Below are 5,772 nucleotides of genomic sequence, written 5' to 3' on the forward strand. Positions count from 1 at the left end.
GTGTGTCAGCCACCAGAACCAGACATTTCTCTTTACGATTAGCCAGATTGATCCCCTGAGTGATTAGATCTATGTGTTTTCTTGATTTTACCTTGATGAAAGACTATTGAACCAAACCCCCACATTATTTCTTTCAAACTACGTGACAATTGGATTGCAGCAGAAAGACTTTAGATAATATTCAAAGCACTCCTCCCTTTAAGATGCCCTAGGCACTTGTCTCCAATCAACCCAGAGGTTGTCTCTAGGAGGCTTCTATATCCCCTGAAGCACTTGTGTGGTAGGTGATAGAAAAAGCTACAACAAGAACCATCTTTAATAATAGGATCTCTAATAGAAAAAGCTACAAGAAGAACCATCTTTGATAATGGGATCTCAAATATTTGATAGGTGGTGCACAAAACAATTATAACAATGAAGGAACTCATTATAAAAGGTTTAAAGAAGTAAAGCATAATTTCTATTGGACCCAGGATTGATACTTAGAAGGCTTGGGCCTTCTTTGATGGAGCCAAAAATGATGTCGGGGCGGTATATGGAGCAAGAGATGCACTTCACTTGAATAATAGTCACTCTTTCCTTCTTAGTCTAGGAATGGGGCTTGGAACTAATAATACAATAGAATTAATTGGGCTTTGGTTCCTCCTTACTTTGCAATGTCCAAGCAGGTGAAATGTTAACAAACCTTTAACGATTCTTGAGTGATTAATGATTGGTTCTTGGGTATTGTCACATTAGATAGTTTGGCCATCAATCCTTGGCAACAAAGAATTCGTAAATTACAAACAAACAAAAATCGAGGAGCTAGAGGTATCACATATCCACAGGGAATACAATGTTGAAGTGGACAGAAGATCAAAAGAAGCACTACATCCCATAGAACATTTAGTAATTACAAAAACAAAGAAAACAAAAACAAAACAAAACAAAAACAATGAAAAAACAAAACAAAAAAATGTCAATGTCTTTAAGGTGAATGCCAACAACATTTTTCTAAATTGAAGTTGTTCTAATCATTTGGGAGTGTGCATGTTTTTTATGTTTTGACTAATTTATATCCTCTTTTTTTAAATGCCACAATTTTGATAGGCATGTTTGGGAGGTTGTATTGGAACAATAATTTGCATACTTTAATTTCAATGAAATAACAAGTATGCGATTTTTTTTCATGGGTATATATATATATATATATATAACAATCTCTCTCTCACACATATATATATTCTCACTATTAACTACAACTACATGTTAAATATATATATATATATATAATAGTAAGAGAAAACATTGGTTAAAAGGTCAAATTAATATTAAAAACTATCATGCAAATATGGGTTTAGTCACTCCTAAGAAATTGGTTAAATAGTTAAAAGATTTTTTCATTCAATAATAATGTGATAAAGTTACATATATAAAGTTATTACCAAGATTAATAAATAGTGAAAATTGGTTGGAAGAAATTATGATATAAAAATTAATTTTTTTATTTTTTATTTTTATCATTTTTGGCATTTATATTGACACGGTAAAAGTTTTTTAGAATAAAATAGGTTGTGCTGGCACTACTTTCGTTAAAATATTGATCACCCTGTTAGTCCCTGCCTCATCAGGGACTATAGCATTTGGCTCGTAGTCAAATTGCATTGACCATGCATTATTTTGTTGTTGTTGTTGTTTTTTTTTTTTTTTTTTTTTTTCCAGTTTTAACCAAAGTTTTGAGAAAATGTTGAAGTTTTCTATTTTCCATAAATTTAAAAATAAATTTCTAATTTTCTGGAAATCTTATTTCTAATTTTCGATTGACCTAACAATTTCCGATGGGACATAATTCCCCTGGTGGAGAGGCTTTTATTTTTGGTATTTGTCAGTGTCTAACAATTGATTTGATGAAAAAAAAAACACTAATTTCCTAAGTGGTCATTCCGCCCGTGAATGCTCTGACATTAACATTGGCACTGACATTGTTATGGTACTGCTCTTCCCCATGATGACATAATTGACGCGGTTGCATGTCCTTTGGGGGGGTTGGCTACACACGTCGTTGTGCGGAGATACTTTTACAAATTTCCTCGTCTATCATATGAATTTTTACGGAGGATGGGGTATGTGCGAGAGAACGAAGAGTATCAATATGTTTCATTGTGTAGAGCTTTTATTGTGTGGAGTACGAAGTATGTGTAGGAGAACAGTTGCACAGAGCTTTGATTTTAGAGTTATGAGTCTTTACGGAGGACCAGGTATGTGCGAGAGGACATAATGATTAATATTGTTAATTTCCATTGTGCGGGGTGGTGTATAGGGTATTGTTAAACTATTAATGTTAATTTGTGATATTTTTACGCAAAATGGATTTGTTGTGAAATGCGGCACATATGCATTTGTGTTATATTGGAAGCATATGTGTTTTCTATTCACGATAAAAAATCTGGAAAACGGGTTATGTGCGGGAGAACAAGGGGTTTTGCGAGTACTCTAACAATGTGTTATTGCTTTGAGCATTGGTGTTAGAATTAAATCTTTGCGGAGGACAGAGTATGTGGAGAGATTTCAATGTGTAGAGATTTTATATTGGAAACTTTATTCGGCAGGGACGAAATTTGGACAACATATTTTCGGGAGAACCGGGGGTGCATAGTGAAATTAATGTTAAACTACTAATTTTAATATGTTATTATTATTATGTTTCATGGTGCGGAGCTTTGACTGTGCATAAGATGGGGTATGCTTATCGATTTGCCGAACAAATCTCCACTTAATATTTTGTTGTGTGGAGATATTTTTACAATTTTCTAGATGGTATATCGTATATCGTGCAAGGTATGTGCAATAGAACATGGAATATTATTATGTTTCATTGTGCAAAGATTTTACTGCGTGGAATATGAAGTATGTGCGGGAGAGCAATTGTATAGAGCTTTGATTTTAGAACTACGAATCTTTGTGGAGAATGAGATATGTGCAGAAGAACATAATGATTAATAATGTTAATTTTCAATGTGTAGGTTTTTTATTGGGGGTTTGTGCGAGAGAATGCGTGGTGCATAGAGAATTTATTGTTAAAATATTAATGGTAATCAATGATATTATTGCACAAAATGGATTTGTTGTGAAATGCAATACATATGCATTTGTGTTATATTGGAAGCATATGCGTTAATGAATTATGTGCGGGAGAACGAGGGGTTTCCCAAGTGCTCTGGTAATGTGTTCTTGCTTTGAACTGTAATGTCCCTTAATGATAAATAATAAATAATAATAATAATAATAATAAATAATATAATATGACCGCGCGCGCCAGAGATGGAGCTCCGCCCCCGCCTCTGAAACCCTGATCGTTCCCGCTTGTGCCTTGGCAGCCCTGCTGCCGGGCTTGCAGGCCCTTTCGGGCCCTCCCTGCTGCGCTCTTTGCCCACCTTCCTTGATCTAGGGGCGGCCCTCTGTCGCTGCTCGCCCTCCTGGGCCTCCTGCCCTCCCTCCCTCCCCCTCTTGCCTTCGATGGATTCTCACGCTCCCATTCAGCCCGACCTTGAGAAAGCCTTTGCCTCTCTCGTCCCTGGAAATAACTCGGAGAGGATCCGACCTTCTGCCTCCAAATTTATCAAAAAACTTGATGAAATTCCAGAAATTCCTCTTCCCCTTTCTCTTCCAAGGAGATCGGCTGTAGCATTAGCTGAGCGAGGATTGGTTGGCCAGTTCACGGGGCTATGGCCCTCCCCTCGAACTGTCCAACGTTGGGTAGAAAGAAATTGGAATGCCATGGTCCAAGGAAAAATTGCCATAAGGTTCTGTGGAAGAGGATATTATGCATTCCTTTTTGAAACAGTGGATGATCGCAACCTAATTTTCAGAAACGGACCATACTTTATGGACTCAAGAGGCCTTTATCTCAATCGCTGGACCCCGGACTTCGATCCTGAAATGGATGTACCCAATGCAGTTCCCGTTTGGGTACGCCTTCCGCATTTGCCGCTTCACTGCTGGGCTGATGAAACTGTTCGAGCAATTGGAAATGCTATAGGTAAATACGTGGACAGATCAGAACCAAAGGAAAACATGTATGCATGCGCAAGGATCTGTGTGGAGGTAGACTTGGGCAAAGGCCTTCCAGAGGCAGTAAAACTCAGAGTGGACCAGTGGACGCATATTCAACAGGTGGACTATGAACAGCTCCCCTTCAAATGTAAGGTATGTCATGAGTATGGTCATTTTGCAAATAGGTGCCCTAAGTCCAAACCAGAAGTCAATAACAATCTGTCTGAATCTCATGAGGAAGAGTGGGAATTAGTAAGAAAAAAGAAGAAGTCAAACCCTCCTCCTGAGCCTGAGGCACCTCATGCCGGATCCCCTCTCTCTTCCCCTGTTTTCCCCTCGTCCTCCAATCCCTTTGGATCTCTTGCTTCAGAGGATCCCCCTTCTCCCCCTCCTTCCCCCAAAGATCCCAGAATCTCTCCCTCTTCCCCCCTCCGAACTTCCCCTCCTCACTCAGTGGATAGGAGCTTATTCAAAAATAAATCGAAAGTATCCGATGATGGCCCCCAATCTGATCAACCAGTTCTGATCCGCATTGAGCCCCCTTTGATCTCTTCGACCCCAGCTCAGCCAGTTCTCGGTTCTCAGCCCATAAGAACCACCAGAAGTTCCTCCAAAGACCTTGGTGCACCCGGTGACAACCACAAGAAACCTGGACCAGGCAGAAAATCAGCCAAGCAACATCGGGAAGAAAGCTCGCAAAAGGACATAGCTCTAGGGATACAGACCCCTATGGATTCATTCATAACAGGTTCTCAAGAGAAAGATATAGTAGCCAAAGAATTCGAGAGGCGAGCACCTCATCGACCGAACGCCTTATGATGAAGCTTTTATCTTGGAATAGTAGGGGTATGGGGCACCCCTCCAAAACAGCGGCCCTAAGAGACCTTCTTCATTCAGAAAGGCCTGAAATTGTTCTAATTCAGGAAACCAAGCAAAACCAGAATGATATGCAGTTAATCATAGATACACAAAAATCCTTCATAGGGATAAGTAGCAGTTCCAGAGGAGCCTCTGGAGGAATCACTACTATGTGGAATAAGCAGCAGTGGAATTGTGTTTCCTCCGTCATCAACTCAAATTGGATCAGGACCAATCTAGTCAATAAGGAAGAAAGCTGTGATATTATCATTTACAATGTATATATCCCCAATCATTTTAGGGAAAAGGATCAATGCTGGAAGGAATTGAAGCAGGAAATAGACAAGGAGCAGAATACAAATCTTATCATGGCGGGAGACCTCAATCTAATTCTCCACGCGAATGAGAAAAGGGGGGGAGTCTTCACCCCCGACCCTTTCAGAAGACAGTTAGAAACCATCATGGCTGAATGCGAATTGCTGGACATCATCCCAAAGAATAGAAAATACACCTGGAACAATAGGCGTATGGGGCCAGGTAACATTATGGAAAGGCTGGACAGAATCTTGGTTAATGTTTCTCTCCTTTCCTATTTTGCTGCAGGACACACCAAAATTCTAAGCGCTACAGCTTCAGATCATTTCCCCATCCTTCTATCGATGGACTCCCACGCCAATTTGGGACCAATCCCTTTCAGATACAATCCACTGTGGAGGAACAGCCCTGAAGCTGAGTCTATTATAGAAGAAACTTGGAAGAAGCACGTTGAAGGCTCCCCAAACTACATTTGGGAAACTAAAATTCGAAACACAAGGAAAGCTCTCAAGGATTGGGCAAAAGCTAGCTACAAGGAACCAGAAAAAATAAAGGAAAAATTACAGC

Source organism: Pinus tabuliformis, chromosome 4_1 (assembly GCF_031772625.1).
Source record: "Pinus tabuliformis cultivar Carrire ecotype Pingquan chromosome 4_1, CPIR1, whole genome shotgun sequence".
Taxonomy (NCBI): Eukaryota; Viridiplantae; Streptophyta; class Pinopsida; order Pinales; family Pinaceae; genus Pinus; species Pinus tabuliformis.